This window comes from Pseudorca crassidens, chromosome 12 (genome assembly GCF_039906515.1).
Source record: "Pseudorca crassidens isolate mPseCra1 chromosome 12, mPseCra1.hap1, whole genome shotgun sequence".
NCBI lineage: Eukaryota > Metazoa > Chordata > Mammalia > Artiodactyla > Delphinidae > Pseudorca > Pseudorca crassidens.
This window is the reverse complement of record NC_090307.1, coordinates 45,690,630-45,709,272: the sequence shown is the minus strand read 5'-3', so window position 1 is coordinate 45,709,272 and position 18,643 is coordinate 45,690,630. Positions and strand designations below refer to the sequence as shown.

Genomic DNA, 18,643 nt, shown 5'->3' with positions numbered 1-18,643 from the left:
TGCAAAGAAGAGTTATTAGACTTTTCTTTCCTATTGGGAGCCATGTTTTAGTGTTGCCAGTAATTAGTGTTTATAGGTTTTACTGAAGATATCATTTCAGTTTTACATTCAAACCCTCCTTTTCCAATGGAAACAGGTATGCACTGAGGTCAAGAGGCAGACTGATACATGAACAACATGGTGTATTCATGATTGTTTCTACTTCTCAGACAACCAATGCTTTGTTTCCTAGACCAAACTTGTCTTCCTGACTGTCTTCACAGGTGAGCGTCTCTCCCAGGTAGCTCATCAGTCCCTCATGCATGCCTAAATTTCTGATGAGCCCGTCCACACATAATGAACCCAGAGGCACACAACTGGGTGGCAGGAAGGGAGCTTTCCTTGTACTTCAGTCCATGTCTCCCCCATGTCAGCAGCCCTTGCCTTTGAGGAAGAGCCACAAAAGGAGAGAACACAGTTAATGTAGTGATATATATATTCACTGAAATTACCAAATTCTAAAAGAGCTTTCTATGAAAAAATGCTTTAAAAGCTCTAACATTAAAAAATACATATCATTTTATTTATCTCCCTTTAGCATCCTTTGAAACGTTTAAAAAATAATCAAGTGGAGTCATTTACAAAAGATACAGTGATAATCAACATGAGGTCAGGAGGAGAGACAGAGACTTCATGTACTGGAAGCAGACAAGCATAGCGTGGCCCAGGAGCAAAGCCTTGTCCTGGGAGAGTGAAGCACACTTGAGAACAGGACAGTGTGTGTCACTCAGAGTTCTTCCTGCCCTGCCCATGCCTGAGATTTAAGGAGACAGTGGTACAGAAACTTTCACCTTTGAAAGATGCTACAATGCATCATTAATTTATTGTCCTTCCATAATAAAAGAGGGTGACATTCTCTTTTCCTCTCCCCAGACCACTGCATCATGGGATCCAATTCTTTTTAGCGGGAGAGGAGGCACTGTCTGGGCACGGGCAGTGGTGCACTTGGCATCACCAGATGTGCTCATGAACGCTTTGATGAAATCCTCCAAGAAATCTCGGAAATGCTTGGGGGTTCGGAGGGGAGTCTATTTGCGATCGAGGGGCAAGTATTAGTAGATAGGGACGCTGTCTGACAAAAGATCAATTACAATGAAAAGAACCAGAACTACTTATCCACCCCTTTTTCCCACAGTCTGTTCTTTATTGCCTCTCTATCATTCGTTTATCAGTTTTAGTATAACTATAACCTTTGGCATGTTTCCTGCGTGGTTCACTATCTCCTCAGAAAAGTCCCTGAACAGATTGTACCAAAAAGCACATCATTGCCCTTTGTGCTTCTTCAATTCACGACGAACATGACAACCGGACAAAGTTCCTCGTCAGCTACAGAAACCCAGTTTTGGACTTTATGAATGCAGCAGCAGCGTTTTGTTCTTATATACTGCCTCCAGTACAATTTAATCCCATTAGCTCTTAATTGGCTTACAAGCAGTGCCTAAAACACATCACCTTGAGTCATAAGGATTCTAGCGACAGGATTCTTAACTCAACTGACTCCAACCTTTCCTTCTCTCTTCCCTCAACTCCTTTCACCACTTCACCCCTCTCACAACTACCCCTATCATCTCCCAGAAAGTGTGCAAGAGTGCCAGCCTCTCAGAACCACATCTCACGCCATGCAAGCGTTAGCTGACTTAAAAGTTTCTTTTCTCCCTTCTCTCAACCTGCCTCCTTTCAAGAACCAAACATGCTTAATCTCAGCAGAGCCTCTCCACCCTTCCTACAGCCCAACCCAGAGTCTGAGCACAAGTTGCTGCACGCTCTGGGCTTCCCCTCCTCCACCCAGTTGTACCTCTCCACCCACCGCCTCTGTCCCCCGCCCAGTCTACACCTGGATGCGATCCCTGCTCTCCCAAGCTACTTACACCATTATCTTCACCACTCCCCATCCCAAGAGCCAATCTTACTGCTCGTTGTTCACTAGATGGGAAAAAAACCTTAGACAGCACCCAAGTAACTTTTAGCAGTTGAGGAGGAATTCAGATGCTCTAGACAGCCACTTTCAATCCTTCAAGCATAACCCATCACAAAAAATATTTTATATACTGATCCAGTACATACAGATATATACTGAAGAATACATAAATTAATACAATACACCAGAGGAAATAACAGGGTATACCAAGTCTATCATCATGCACAGAATTAACTTACATCAATTCAATCACACCTTTTAAAAAACTGGAAACTTACATGGCAGGTGTGTACTCTTCATTATATTCTGTACATTTCTGTGTTATAATGATGATAACTGACACTTATTTAGTACTTACTCTGTGCTTGGCATGTATATTAAATCATGAAATTCTTCTAACGCTATGAGGTAGACCCTGGTATTAGCCCTACTTTACCAATAAGGAAACTGAGACACAGAGAAGTGAACTAACTTTCCCAGGGTCACAGGGATTGGAAATGACCAGACTAGGATTTGAAACCAGCCTGCCATACTCTGGGACAAGTGCCCTGCCCTCCTACATTAGACATGTGTAACTTTAAGTCACTATGTAGGGTTATGCTCACAAAACAAAGTATATTGTTGTTGATGGATAATTTAAAGGTTTTTATAGGTTAACATCAATGTGATTCTGGTTCCATCCACTTACTTTACAATAATCTTACTCCCTGCAGGGTGAAATTCATAATGCAATAAATTGATGTTAATAATTAATATAATGTTTCTAGTTAAATATAAAGCACTTTTAATAAATTCCATTTCTAGATCTCGGGACTGATTGATATTATGAATAGAATGCAAAAGACTTGAAACAGTAATTTACTAGTGCATCTTTCTATTCTTTTAAACAAAAAGGGGAAAACACTTACGTTAATGCCACCATTGTCAATTGAAAAACAACTAAAAAACCCCACCTCTACAAAGCCGTAACTATGTGCTAGTGTCCAGGCAATCTTAAAATTATAAGCCTTGGAAAACTTGACAAAGACCAACTTCTTTCACTCAACAGAAAAAAACCAATAACAAAGTTTTATTGTTATTTTATCAATAACAATTTTATCAATTATTAGCTAAAATCTTCATTCTTTTTATAATTGTGAGGATAATATAACTCTTTTGGTTCCTTTAATTCTAGGAATGCCTGAGTAGTATCTTTATCCATCATCCTGATGGTCAGGATAGGTTGTAATAGTTTCAATCTTATATCTCAGTGGTATTTTTTTCTGTCTTAATAAAAATGGTTAAATTTATGAAATCTTACATTGAGAGTCTACGCCAGTGTAGAAAGAAAAGCACTAAAGGCGTCAAAGACATGAGCTGACCTTGGACAAGTCTGTTTTGCCATCTCAGGCCCTCGCGTGTCTTTTGTGAACTGAAGTGGTAGACCAGGCAATAATTATGGTTGTTTGCAAAAATCTGATTATTCCAAAAATATATTGAGTTCAAAAATATATATATATATTGAGTTCATATTGTATGCTAAGCACTCGGGTATAAAAAAGTAATCATTTATAATCACATAAGACAGAAAAGTTTACCACACAAAAAATCATCAGAATTATGCATTATGATGAGAATTAACCTTGCAGCTTCACCTAATGCAATTCTAAAGTTCCCTTTCTCTTAAATTTACAAGAAAATGTAATTATAAAAATACTTATTTCCTAGAATCACAAACTGTTAGAACTAGAAGGAGCCTCATTTTGTTTAATGTAACATAACATTTCCACTTCGTGGAAAAGAACTCTGCCACCCAGAAATATGTCACCCTTGCTCAAGGTATGACTTACTTAAAAATGAGTGGTAGGAGGGCTTAAAAAATAACCACAATTTTCCTCAAATATTGCCAAGGAAAACTCATGTTTAATATCACAAAATTTTAAATAGGACTTTTAAAATTCAGTTTGTCTTCTGTATGTTTCCATGCCTTTGAAGTATTTGAAATACTTTGTCTTCAAAACTAAGTTCTATGTGAGTAATTTAAGTTGGTACCGAGAATAACGAGTATGTCTGTGAAGTTATACTAGTTGGTCACACCCACCAGAAAAAAAAGTTTAACATGTTCTTGCTGAGAACATAAATTTATTAGACTTATTAATTTAGCAAAGTATTAATACAAAGCACCTGTGGCAGGTGGTAAGCTAAAAGACAGCAATGGACATGGGATAATGGTCAAATCCACAAGTGTGATTCAAGTTCAACATGTGCATCTACACGGGCTGAGTGTGAGATCACATTTACGGTTATGGTCAGAGCTGGGAGGTATCTCTGAAGGGCCAAAATGGAGTTAGGCAGTAAAAGAAAGTCCATTCAGGTTCTAGTAGTGTCTCTAATTTCAAAATCATTTTGAAATCAAAGTACTATTTAAATCAAATATTCACCCCAACTTAGAGAATTCTATGACCATACATCACCACTTTGTCCCAATACTACTTTCAGGTGGGGGTCTGGGAAACTCTAGTAGTGTATCAACCTTACAATTTATCAACTGTCAAAGTACAGGAAGGTCATTACCTGGCTGGATCCTGCAAATACCGTCTTGATGTATTAATAGCCCCTAGTAAGCAACAGGCTCTTAATTCAGTATCTACACAGTTAGGTTGAAAAGATGGATAAACTGTCACAATCTACTCATTTGTTCATTGCTATCAAGTATTGGCTGGTTGTAGACATAATCCAGACTACTGAAGCATCCACTTATCTTTCAGCAAGTTTTGATAATCTTTAATTTTAAGTGCCACAACATCCTGAAATTCAAAGACAATTAAATAAACTAAAAAAAAAACCCAAAACAAAAAAAAAAACTTGTATACAACTATTCATAGAAGCATAATTCATAATAGTCAAAAAAGTTGAAGCAACCCACTGTTCATCAACTGATGAATATATAAACACAATGTGGTATACCATATAATGGAATATTATTCAGCAATAAAAATGAATGAGGGATGTTAACTAAACTTACTGTGGTGATCACTTCTTGATATATACAAATATTGAATCATGTTGTACACCTGAAACTAACATAATATTATATGTCAATTATACCTCAATAAAATAGATAAGTAAAGGAATGAAGTATAAATAAATAATAAAATAAAGCACAAAGACAGTTAAATAAACTATATATAAGATCCCTAAAAAGAAAGATGTCTTAAAAGATGGTGAATGATTCATTTCATAATGTGTGCAAAAGTAGTGAATGTTTCATTTAAAATACACTTTAAATTTAGGAGTTAAGGAGGTTTTCAAGTACTTTCATTAACTTTGAAAGTCTTTTGGTCTGCTACCTCTATTGCAGTAAAATACATATGGCAGATAATCACACTACCAGAATTTGTTTTATATTCAGTTTTTATTTTCAGTGCTTATATTCTATTACTAATTGTAAATATAAAACAATATATTTTTTTTCTCTTGGCTGCATTGGGTCTTCGTTGCTATGCACAGGCTTTCTCTGGTTGTGGTGAGTGGGGCTACTCTTCCTTGCAGTGCGCGGCCTTCTCATTGCTGTGGCTTCTCTTGCTGCAGAGCATGGGCTCTAGGCACATGGGCTCAGTAGTTGTGGCTCGCAGGCTCAGTAGTTGTGGTGCGTGGGCTTAGTTGCTCCTCAGCATGTGGGATCTTCCTGGACCAGGGCTTGAACCTGTGTCCCGTGCATTGGCAGGAGGATTCTTAACCACTGCACCACCAGAGAAGTCCTAAAACAATATTACTAGTGATTATTTCAATAAATTTATTAATTTTTGAACTTTGGAAAATTTAAAACTATTTAACATTTTTGCATCCAGCATGTGGTTTAAGAGGGTAATTCAAGTATCAGGTCAAAGAGCAACTTCGAGGAAATCTAAGCATCTTTCCAGTTTTGCAATAAAGAAAAAATTTTTGCTGCATCCATTTTTTCCTGGATTCATACTTGAAGACCATATTATTTATCAGGGTCAATAACATTTTATTTGAAACATTAACAACTTTATGTAAATTAATAAGAAAAGTAAACTCATTGCAAAAAAGTAATTTATCAGTATATCTTCCTAAATGGTTAATCGCCCCAATATTTGTCAGGGTTTTATGCAATATTCTGTGGTAGATACAATATTGAGTACCTGGTTGTAGGCACTCAATAAATACTAGTGGAATAAATGAAAGAATAATATTAAATTCTCAAAGACTCTTGGAAAATTCCTTGCAGGTGAAAAAAAGAATATTAAGGAATTACTCATTATTTGTTTTAAAATAAACATGGGGGCTTCCCTGGTGGCGCAGTGGTTGGGAGTCTGCCTGCCGACGCAGGGGACACGGGTTCGTGTCCCGGTCCGGGAAGGTCCCACATGCCACGGAGCGGCTGGGCCCGTGAGCCATGGCCGCTGAGCCTGCGCGTCCGGAGCCTATGCGTACAGCAGAAAAATAAAATAAAATAAAATAAAATAAAATAAACATGGCTTAGGCTCATGTTAACAGTTTAGTGGTCAGTGGTTCTTAGCAGTTTCTGTTTTTAAGGTATACAGCTCTCCTTTTAAATATTTGTACAGTTCGCATTTATATAAAAGCTTTTTACTGGATAGTAATACCACTAATTAAATCTGTCAAGAAAATACTCAATTACTATAGTTATAGTTAATTAATTTTATTTGTATTTTATTAATTTTACAAATAGGATAATTTTCATAAATATATGAACTATTTGATAAATATTTGAAAATTCAAACTAATTTTTGGAATTATCACTGTTTAAATAATAAATGGATAATATATAAATTTGGATCTATCTATTTAGTCTACAGACAATAATGGGAAACTGTAAGATATCAGAGGCTCCTTGCAATAATTTCAGCCTGCCAAGTTCCTGGCTTACAGAATGGGCTACACTGACCTAAGGAAAATAGATAATATAAATATATTAATAAAGCAATACTGTCATTTTCTCCACAAGGGCATAATGCTCTTTGAACTGTGACCTTCTTATGGATATGTTGGATCTCCAACACCTAGCATAGCATCTGATACATAATCAAAACACAATCCCAGTTTATTGCATGAATAAATTATTGAATTTCATTAATTGGTGTCTATAAATTCATTACCCATCACTTTCCCAAAATATTCCACTGACAGAAATTTTTTTTTGTTTTAATAGTTGATGGGTGTTTTGTTTTGTTTTGGTTTGGTTTTTGCGGTACGCGGGCCTCTCACTGTTGTGGCCTTTCCCGTTGTGGAGCACAAGCTCCGGACACGCAGGCTCAGTAGCCATGGCTCACGGGCCCAGCCGCTCCGCGGAATGTGGGATCTTCTTGGACCGGGGCGTGAACCCGTGTCCCCTGCATCGGCAGGCGGACTCTCAACCACTGCGCCACCAGGGAAGCCCGATGGGTGTTCATATACCAAGTATGAGTTAGGACCTGAGCATAGGTGGGAGAGGGGCATTTTGAGGAGCAGGTGGAATGCCTGCTGGCTCATGGACCACACCACGCTGGGGATGTGGTCCTATTTGTACCCCCTGCCTCACAAAAAAGAAGGCCTCTGAGAAATGCTCTCTTTAAAGAAGAACTAACTGCTGAAGTCAAACTGCTTTTTATGAAACATCCTGTCATGGAGGAACCCCGGCCCTAGCAGGCTTTAAAAGTAAGGTCATATTCAGTGCCCAAAAGCCCCTGTTTCTAGAATTAGGAAGAAAAGCCTGTGGAAATTTCACAAGGTAATATCTAGCCCCATGAGACTTTTTCTAACTCTAAAAGTCTTGACAATAAACAAAAGACAATGAGAGAAGGAGAATCTTTAGTATAGTGTGAGGAGTTTACAGCAAAGACATACACACCAACACACATGTACACACACACACAGAGGCTGAGATCATCCATCCTCCAGAAGGAAGATACAAAACAGATAAACAACAGTAATAAATTGTTCAACAAATATTTGAAGAGGAATATCCAGCATTTAAGAGAGTTGTTTTAGATTCTGGTTGTATAAATAAAATGGGCATGAAACTTTCCCATGCAGAGTCTCATCCTCAACTTGTGTTGAGGAGAAGCAACTTATCACAGGGCATCTTAAGATGCTTCACAGATTAGTAACTTAAACCAACTGTTGAACAAACACCAGAAGAGTAGTGCTTGGCCTTCAGAAAACTAATTCTGATGTGGGCTGATGTGAACAAGTGAGTGATGGTTGCAAAGACACCTGCCATGGTGTGTCCCGATGAGGCAATGGTTGAGGGAAGGCCACGCCTGTGGGGACCTTTGCAACCCACTCTATAGCAGAAAAAGGAAGTTCACCCTTGTTTCCACTTTGAGTAAAACAAAGCACAGCCAGTTATAGTAGAGCTAACCCAAAGACCAAAGACCAATTACTTGCCAAATTCTGTCTCTTTCAACTCTCCAGGCTTTGGCTCACTGACCTTAGCACAATCTACTCCCTGTAGGATGCTGCACTTCCCCCAACCCCACATCCCATCCCTCTCCATCTACAGACATCCTCCACATCCCATCAGGATTCATCTCAAATGCTGACTCCTTTATTAAGACCCTTCTCACTCTTTAAAGTAGATTAGTGTTTGCTCTTTACTCTTCTCCTAGAGAATCTTGTACAAACCTCTATTATAGAAGTTGTCATGTGACATTGTAATTCATTTTTACCTGCATATATTCTCCCATTAGACTGTGTTAGTTAACAGCACACAGACCTCACTTATCTTCGTATCCTCAGATCCTTGCCCAGTGTGTGCTCAGTGAATACTGGTTGATGCTTCGGTGCCAGTGAGTATGACTCTCCCTGCTCCCTGGCAGCCTCCACTGAGACTGCTCAGGTTATCACCAGCAACCCCTCCTGCTGGCGGCAAGGTTAGCACTACCTCTTTTCCCTCCGGTGTTCTCAAGGATTCTTGAAGCCGTGTCCTTATCACCTTCCTCAGAATTTTTAGATAGTTGAGGTTTGGGTGAAATGGGGCCGAGATTATTCAAGGAGAGGGAAGAACTACCTGGGTATCATTAACAAAATAAAGACCAGGAAGCAACGTTCTGGAATTTGGAAAACTATCCATCGTCAGGCTCAGATGACTTCTTACAAGACCATTCAGCACCTGGCTTCTGCTTATATTTCTGGTTTTATCCCTCACCAAGTCCCTTCACAGACTTTGTTTCACCTCTATGGAACTGCCTAATTCACCATGATTTCTCATGCCCTCATTTAATTCCCATAAACTCTTGCCTATTATACAGACATCATTATCTCCATTTTTCAAATGAGAAAACTGAGACTCTTGGAAAGTGATTGATTTGGCCAAAGTCACGCAGTGGAAGATCCAGGATTTGATCTCAACTTGTCTGACTCCAAAGTTTGTCTTCTTTGCCTCTATGTCAAGCAATTTCCCCTCATTAACAGAAACACTCAGATTGTTCTCCATTGCTGAAAATGTCAGAAACTGGCAATAACAACTTAAATCATAGAATACCCCCAGGATCATTGTGTCTGTACTCATTTGTGTAACAGTTGTGATATATGCACCAAGACAGTTTAGGAATAAAATCTTGTTAGCTAAGCTTCTATGTCAGAGGTTCTTGAACTTTAAGGTACATCCAGTCCACTTTGGACACTAACTAAAAATATAATTGTCTGGCTCCCACTCTCTAGAAATATGGATTTAGTAAATATAAAATAAGGCCTGAGAATCAACATTTTAAGAACATTTTGAGACACAGTTTTCTATATACTCTTTATTTAATTTGCAAGGAATCAAACTTAACACCTCTGAATGGAAGTAAATATGTTTGATGGTAAAAACTTTCATAAGATCTTGCAGTTACTCCTTGATGTGATTAGTCCAAGAAAAGAGTTGGTGATATAATATTGACACATGATTTCTGATAGAACTGGGCATTTCTCTTATTCTTAGTTCACAATCAATGCAGATTTTTCTGGGTGTTCTTCTCACTGACTCTAAGTCCACAGTTCTGTGACTCATACTAGTTTGACTGCTTGGATGTGCAGTTCAGGGGTTGGTCATCAGCATTTCATACTAACTAGTGGATTATATAATGGAATTTTGATGATGTTTGCAGTTGCTTGAGTTGAAAAACCCTCCCAAGAACCAGACACATGTTTTAAAAACCGGTTCCCATGTTCCTTGTTGTTAATTTTGTTATAATTGCCAAAAAATATGCACTGCTCACTGACTGCAACAGCAAATTTATTTTGGAACTCCCCAATGGCATGAAAATGAAAAAAAAATCACTGCTTGAGATCAAGTGATGAGAAAATGGTTACAACAGATACTAATTTCTTTTCAAGATGTTGTGATGGAAGTAACTGTGGGATGAGTTTAGAAAAATGCTGTAAGAACTTAGGGTGGCAGAATTTCTTTAAAATAGGGCTTTGATTCAATTTAACTTAAAATGTTTATTGAGTATTTATGGGACCCCAGGCAACACTAAGGAAGCAGAGGGAAGAAGATATGCTCCCCAACTTTAAGGATATTTTAATTTCTTCAGAAACATGTACATAGTATCTAGAATACAATTCATATCATCATAAACACCAGTTCTTACGCATGCCACATGCTAAGCCTTGTGAAATTGTTCCACTTCTAACATTTAAATTCTAGGAAAGTTTTAGGACCACAACTTATTATTCTTCCATGAATCTCATTCATTTGCTTCTAATACATATGTCTTTGATCTCATGAGACCTCCATACCCTTATACCCTGCATTTCTCCAAAATTAATCACTCATGTGATCTGTTCCTCATTCCCTTCTTCCCTTTCCAGAACATACTCCATAGTCTTTTTGGATTCTCTTGTCAATACCTGCCTTCACCTCTGGAATTCACCAATAATCATCTATTTTCAAATTTGCCGGCTGCTTCTTAGAATTTACCATTATCCTCATAGATCTTTCAACAAAGTTTGAAACACACATTGTTTCTTCTTGGAAGTACCTTTTGCTTTCATTCATGTATTTATTAATTCAAAAATATTTGAGGGGCTTCCCTGGTGGCGCAGTGGTTGAGAGTCTGCCTGCCGATAAAGGGGACACGGGTTCGTGCCCCGGTCCGGGAGGATCCCACGTGCTGCGGAGCGGCTGGGCCCGTGAGCCATGGCCGCTGAGCCTGCGCGTTCAGAGCCTGTGCTCTGCAACGGGAGAGGCCACAACAGTGAGAGGCCCGCGTAGCGCAAAAAAAAAAAAAATTTGAGTACTTTTATGCGCTAGGTTCCAGGAATACAATTTTGACCAAAAAAAAAAGGTTCCTAGTGGTGAGGACAGAGAGTAACAATCACACAAATACATGTAAACTTGCAACTATGAGACCTGTAAGGGAGAAGCTGAATAAGAGCCCTGCAAACTCCTTATGAATAGAATGTGGTAAAAGGTGAAACTGAAAAGTGGACAAGTGTCAGATAATCCAGGACCTTCTAGCCTAAACTAAAAATTTGTGTTCCCTTTTATGCTAAAAGCCATTGAATGGTTTAAAAACATATTTATAGGCTTGGATTTTTGCTCTTGAAAATGTCTTTTCCAGCACTCATGTATCAGTAGTAAACAGATTGGAGGCTGGCCGGAATGGATGCAGATCTGTTAGGAAGTTGCAACAATAATAATCCAGGTGAGGGACCATAATAACTTGCCTAAGAAAGACAGTGATGGTCAAGATGGAGAGAAGGGAATGAATTTGAGAGATGTAAAATCAAAAGAATTTGGTGACAGATTGGAAATGGAAGGTTAAAAAGAAAAAGGTGTCGGGCTTCCCTGGTGGTGCAGTGGTTGAGAGTCCGCCTGCCGATGCAGGGGACACGGGTTCGTGCCCCGGTCCGGGAAGATCCCACATGCCGCGGAGCGGCTGGGCCCGTGGGCCATGGCCGCTGAGCCTGCGCGTCCGGAGCCTGTGCTCCACAGTGGGAGAGGCCACAACAGTGAGAGGTCCGCGTACCGCAAAAAAAAAAAAAAAAAAAAAAAAGAAAAAGGTGTCAATAACATCTCTTGGGCTTCAGTCTTGAACAACTAGATAGAGATAGATGGTGGTCTTATTGCCTGGGAAGTGGACACTGGTCAATGTGAGAAAGAGAACACGAGTTTTCAACATGATGTGTTTGAGCTGCATCTGAAATTTCCAAGAGGAGACGTTAAGCAGGCTTTTGGATGTATAGGTCTGGAGTTCAGAGTAGAACAGGCCTGGACTCTGTAGATCTACCTGTAGGTTTTTATTGCATGAGACCAATCTAGAGACTCCAGATAGGGAAAAGGAACGTAGGACCAAGACTCACAAAATAATGCATTGAATGGGCTGAATTCAGAGAATAGAAATTGTTGCATCAAGGTGAATGTATATTTAAATTTTTGTTAGCTATGGTCAAATCACCTTCCCAAAGCATTTTACCAACTGGAACTTCCACTTTCAGTCAAGGAGATGATTTCCCATTTTCCTACTTCCTCCCCAGCAACAGGTATTATCTAATGTTTTTGTTATCAAATGTTTAATCTGATTGGTGACATATTTTTACTTGTTTTTGTTGTTGTTGCTATTATTTATATATCTAATAATGACTAAGATTGAGCAACTTCTGCCTATGAATCATTTTATGTCCTTTTAAGTGAAAGATCTACTTATGTCCTTTGCTGGTTTTTCTTTTGGGTTGTCAACTTTTTCTTACAGATTTGCAAGAGCTCACTACTTATTATGGGAGATGAACTTTGTTACACATGTAAACAAATTTTTTCCAGCTTATCCCTCTTTTTTCTTTGCTTATTTGCTATATTCATGTTTTAATTTTTATGTTGCTAAAATTCATCAATCCTTAACTCTATGGGATTTAGATCAATATCCCCTACTTCAAGGTATTTAAATTTTTACTCAGTTCTTTTTTTCTATGACTGGCTTCCTTTACATTTAAATCTTTTCTCCATCTGGAATTTTTTCTGGTATAAGGAGCAGGTTAATTTTATTCTAAGTGGCTGGCCACCTGCCTCAATACCATCTTTTGAATTATGTACATTTTCTTAGTGGTCTAAGACGCCATCTGTATTTCAGACCAGAGATCTTTCTTTAATTATACATTAAATCTATACCTGAAATTCTTAATCTATTTCATTGATCTTTTTATTCATTTTCCAGTTCCAAAATGTGTTAATTACTGTAGCATCATATTTAATACTTTGTAAGGCTTGACTTCTCTCATTACTATACTTTTCATATACTAGAATTTAAATTTCTATTCTTAATTATTTGTTACTTGATATGAATTGAAATTCTTTTGTCAAATTCCACAAAAAAGAATTTTGGGGGGTCTTTCTGTCATATTGCTTTTCTGCACAAAAACAAGTATGTCTTTCTGTTGGTTCACGTCCTCTCTATGTCCCTCAGGAAAACTTTAGCGTTTTAATCATACAGATTCTACACATTTCTTCCCTGCTTCATTATGAGGTGGTGCATTTATAGTTGCTACTATAAACTAGTGTATTTCTAAATAATTGTTTAGATTATTGAATTTTGTTATTAATTAGGTAATCAGCCACCTTAATAAATTTTCATATTGTTTGCGTTAACTTTTAATCGATTCTCTTGGAATTCCCATGTAGAAAAATGTATGTTTTATGAATGACCATAATTTTAACTCCCTTCCAATATTTATATTTGGCTATTACTTCCAGAAAATATTATATAATAGTGGGATCATTTTCCTGATTAAAAAAAATGTGTTTACCATTTAACACTAAGCATAATGGCAGATTTTTGTATGATACATCATTTTTATAAGGTTAATGATCATTCCATTTCTTTATATTTCATTCTTTCAGTTAAAAACAGCTGATGAATTACATCAAGCTTTTTAAAGCACCTATGGAAGTTATTTTTTTGAGTTGTTACGATGGTTAAATATTGTAATAGATGCTTCTAACTTACAATCACCTTACTGTACTAGATAGAATTTCAATTGGTTGTGACTTATTCTTTTAATGTGCTCCCCAAATTCATATGTCAATATATTATTTCAAACTTCAGCAACTTTATCAGTGAATAATATTGTTCCATTTGGTTTTGTTGTTGGGTTGCTTTTTGTTTTTGCTGTCTTTGTCTAACTTATTTTCAGAATATTTTTATAATCTGTCAGTGACTAAAGATATAAATTAAAATCTCTTAGTTCTATCTCTTTCCTTTGCATTTTTTCCTTTGAGCATGTTATGCTATTTTATTTGATGCAAAAATATTCATGATAAAGACATCTTCACCATATTTAATTATTGTCTCCTTTAAAAATGTCTTAATTTAAATTTTATCAATAATATATAATGCTACTCCTGCTTTCTGTCTTGTGTATATTGGTGCTAAAAATATTTAGAAAACTGGACAGTAAAAACATGATATTTTCTAGACTTTAAATGCCACAATTCAAATTTTTTTCATTGGTCTCATAAATGCCCTTTATTGCTATTCTTCATTGCCATTGGATATTCTATGATCCAATTAATAATCGAATACTGTGTGCAGTTTTGATGTCCCTTTAGTCTCCTTTAATCTAGCACAATCTCCCACTATATTTTGTATATCATAACATTGACATTTTTGAAAAATTCAGGTCATTTTATTATAGAACATTCCAAAATTGAGATTTTTTTCTGATTGTTTTCTCATTTGAAGATTCAGGTTAAACACTTTGGGCAAGAATATTACATTGGTGACATTATATAATTTTGATTTCATCATGCAAGGAGGTGCATGTTTTCAGCTTGTCCCATTTGGGGCAATGCTTAGTTTTACCCATTGGTGAGATGATGTGATATATGGAGACCATGTAAATACCTGGTTTCCCAACAAAGCTTCACTCAATAATATTAATACCCATTGATGATCTTTACCTGAATCACTTATTACATTGCTGGGTGCAACATTAAAATTTTCTAATCTACTATTTTTTCTATATTTATTAGCTGACAGCCTTCTCTAAAGAAGAGCTTGCTTTTCATCACCACCATCCCTTCTGAGGAACACTGTGAACTCATGTATTCTTTTTTATTCAATGTGTCATAGCTCATTAATATCATTATTCTTTTTGATGCTTTTTGCATCAAGGACACTGAAACTGATTATACAGCAGAAGTCTTTGTTATTAGGAGATATATACTGTAGAAATGAAGTGTCATGATATATGCAACTTTAAAATTATTGAAAATATTCAAATACACAAATTATACAAAATATACCAAAAAAGTGTATTTGTACATATAGAGAGAGTTAATGTGGCAAAATATTAACAAATTTTAAGTCTGGATAAAGGTTTGAATCTTTTTAAGCAGAAAAGGAAAAAAAAACAGAACACAAACAAAATGTTAAAAACTGATCAGTTCTTACACTAAACCTCAGGTAGATTCCTGTTTCTTCCATTGCACCCAATTTCAAAAGGAGGGAAGTGTTCCCCTCCAGTCCCCAATACCTTATTCGTCCACCTCCATTAAGTCTATCATTCGGTACTGTCCATTTTACCTCCATCATATATCTCTTTTTCCCTTCCCACTGAAACCACACTATTTCAGGTTCATTACCTAAACCATTATGGTGGCCTCCAAGTTTATCGTTGTCTCTAGTGTCTCTTCTCTATCCATTAACCACAAAGCTTCCAAGACAAATTCCTTAAGCACAGCTTTGACTAGGTAAATATCTGTTCAAAAGCTTACAGTGGGGGGACGAGGGGAAGATGGCAGAAGAGTAAGACGCGGAGATCACCTTCCTCCCCACAGATACACCAGAAATACATCTACACGTGGAACAGCTCCTACAGAACACCTACTGAACTCTGGCAGAAGATTTCAGACCTCCCAAAAAGCAAGAAAGTCCCCACGTACCTGGGTAGGGCAAAAGAAAAAACAGAGACAAAAGGATAGGGACGGGACCTGCACCAGTAGGAGGGAGCTGTGAAGTAGGTAAGGTTTCCACACACTAGGAAGCCCCTTCGCTGGCAGAGACTGCGGGTGGCAGAGGGGGAAAGCTTCGGAGCCACGGAGGAGAGCATAGCAACAGGGGTGCGGAGGGCAAAGCAGAGAGATTCCCGTACAGAGGATCAGGGCCGACCCGGCACTCACCAGTCCGAGAAGCTTGTCTGCTCACCCGCCGGGGCGGGCGGGGCTGGGAGCTGAGGCTTGGGCTTCGGTCGGAGCACAGGGAGAGGACTGGGGTTGGCGTGGTGAACACAGCCTGCAGGGGGTTAGTGCACCATGGCTAGCCGGGAGGGAGTCCGGGGAAAAGTCTGGACCTGCCGAAGAGGCAAGAGACTTTTTCTTCCCTCTTTGTTTCCTGGTGCGCGAGGAGAGGGGATTAAGAGTGCTGCTTAAAGGAACTCCAGAGACGGGCGCGAGCCGCGGCTAAAAGCGCGGACCCCAGAGACGGGCAGGAGACGCTAAGGCTGCTGCTGCTGACACCAAGAAGCCTGTGTGCGAGCACAGGTCACTATCCACACCACCCTTCCGGGGAGCCTGTGCAGCCCGCCACTGCCAGGGTCCCGGGATCCAGGGACAATTTCCCCGGAAGAACGCACGGCGCGCCTCAGGCTGGTGCAGCGTCACGCCGGCCTCCGCCGCTGCAGGCTCACCCCGCATCCGTATGCCTCCCTCCCCACGGCCTGAGTGAGCCAGAGCCCCCGAATCAGCGGGTCCTTTAACCCCGTCCTGTCTGAGCAAAGAACAGACGCCCTCCGGCGACCTACACGCACAGGCGGGGCCAAATCCAAAGCTGAGCCCCTGGGAGCTGTGAGAACAAAGAAGAGAAAGGGAAATCTCTCCCAGCAGCCTCAGAAGCAGCGGATTAAAGCTCCACAATCAACTTGATGGACCCTGCATCTGTGGGATACATGAATAGACAACGAATCATCCCAAATTGAGGAGGTGGACTTTGAGAGCAAGATTTATGATTTTTTCCCCTTTTCTTCTTTTTGTGAGTGTGTATGTGTATGCTTCTCTGTGAGATTTTGTCTGTATAGCTTTGCTTCCACCATCTGTCCTAGGGTTCTATCCGTCCGTTTTTTTGGTTTGTTTTTTTAAATTTTTTTCATAATAATTTTTATTTTAATAACTTTATTATATTTTATCTTACTTTATTTTACTTTACCTTCTTTCTTTCTTTTTTCCTTCCTTCCCTCCTTCCTTCCTTCATTCCTCCCTCCCTCCCTCCCTCCTTTCTTTCTTTCTTTCTTTTTTCTACTTCTACTAATTCTTTCTTTTTACTTTTTCTCCCTTTTATTCTGAGCTGTGTGGATGAAAGGCTCTTGGTGCTGCAGCCAGGAGTCAGTGCTGTGCCTCTGAGGTGGGAGAGCCAACTTCAGAACACTGGACCACAAGAGACCTCCCAGCTCCACATAATATCAAACAGCAAAAATCTCCCAGAGATCTCTGTCTCAACACCAGCACCCAGCTTCAGTCAACGACCAGGAAGCTACAGTGCTGGACACCCTATGCCAAACAACTAGCAAGACAGGAACACAACCCCACCCATTAGCAGAGAGGCTGCCTAAAATCATAATAAGTCCACAGACACCCCAAAACACACCACCAGACATGGACCTGCCCACCAGAAAGACAAGATCCAGCCTCATCCACCAGAACACAGGCACTAGTCCCCTCCTCCAGGAAACCTACGCAACCCACTGAAGCAACATCAGTCACTGGGGACAGACACCAAAAACAATGGGAACTACAAACCTGCAGCCTGCAAAAAGGAGACCCCAAACACAGCAAGATAAGCAAAATGAGAAAACAGAAAAACACACAGCAGATGAAGGAGCAAGATAAAAACCCACCAGACCTAACAAATGAAGAGGAAATAGGCAGTCTACCTGAAAAAGAATTCAGAATAATGATAGTAAAGATGATCCAAAATCTTGGAAATAGAATGGAGAAAATGCAAGAAACATTTAACACGGAACTAGAAGAACTAAAGATGAAACAAACAACGATGAACAACACAATAAATGAAATTAAAAATATACTAGAAGGGATCAATAGCAGAATAGCTGAGGCAGAAGAACGGATAAGTGACCTGGAAGATAAAATAGTGGAAATAACTACTGCAGAGCAGAATAAAGAAAAAAGAATGAAAAGAACTGAGGACAGTCTCAGAGACCTCTGGGACAACATTAAATGCACCAACATTCGAATTATAGGAGTCCCAGAAGAAGAAGAGAAAAAGAAAGGGACTGAGAAAATATTTGAAGAGAGTATAGTTGAAAACTTCCCTAATATGGGAAAGGAAATAGTTAATCAAGTCCAGGAAGCACAGAGAGTCCCATACAGGATAAATCCAAAGAGAAACACGCCAAGACACATATTAATCAAACTGTCAAAAATTAAATACAAAGAAAACATATTAAAAGCAGCAAGGGAAAAACAATAAATAACACACAAGGGAATCCCCATAAGGTTAACAGCTGATGTTTCAGCAGAAACTCTGCAAACCAGAAGGGACTGGCAGGACATATTTAAAGTGATGAAGGAGAACAACCTGCAACCAAGATTACTCTATCCAGCAAGGATCTCATTCAGATTTGTTGGAGAAATTAAAACCTTTACAGACAAGCAAAAGCTGAGAGAGTTCAGAACCACCAAGCCAGCTTTACAACAAATGCTAAAGGATCTTCTCTAGGCAAGAAACGCAAGAGAAGGAAAAGACC

General features: G+C 38.8%; 1 long non-coding RNA gene across 1 annotated transcript in view; it reads right to left on the bottom strand.

Annotated features, from left to right (window-relative positions):
- Positions 1-5,265: 5,265 nt before the first annotated feature.
- The window catches only part of LOC137203377 (uncharacterized), a 173,024-nt gene continuing 159,646 nt past the window's right edge, over positions 5,266-18,643 (bottom strand). Inside the window, exon 4 of the long non-coding RNA XR_010933066.1 lies at positions 5,266-5,697. This is a non-coding gene — a long non-coding RNA (uncharacterized lncRNA). The remainder of the gene's footprint in view (positions 5,698-18,643) is intronic.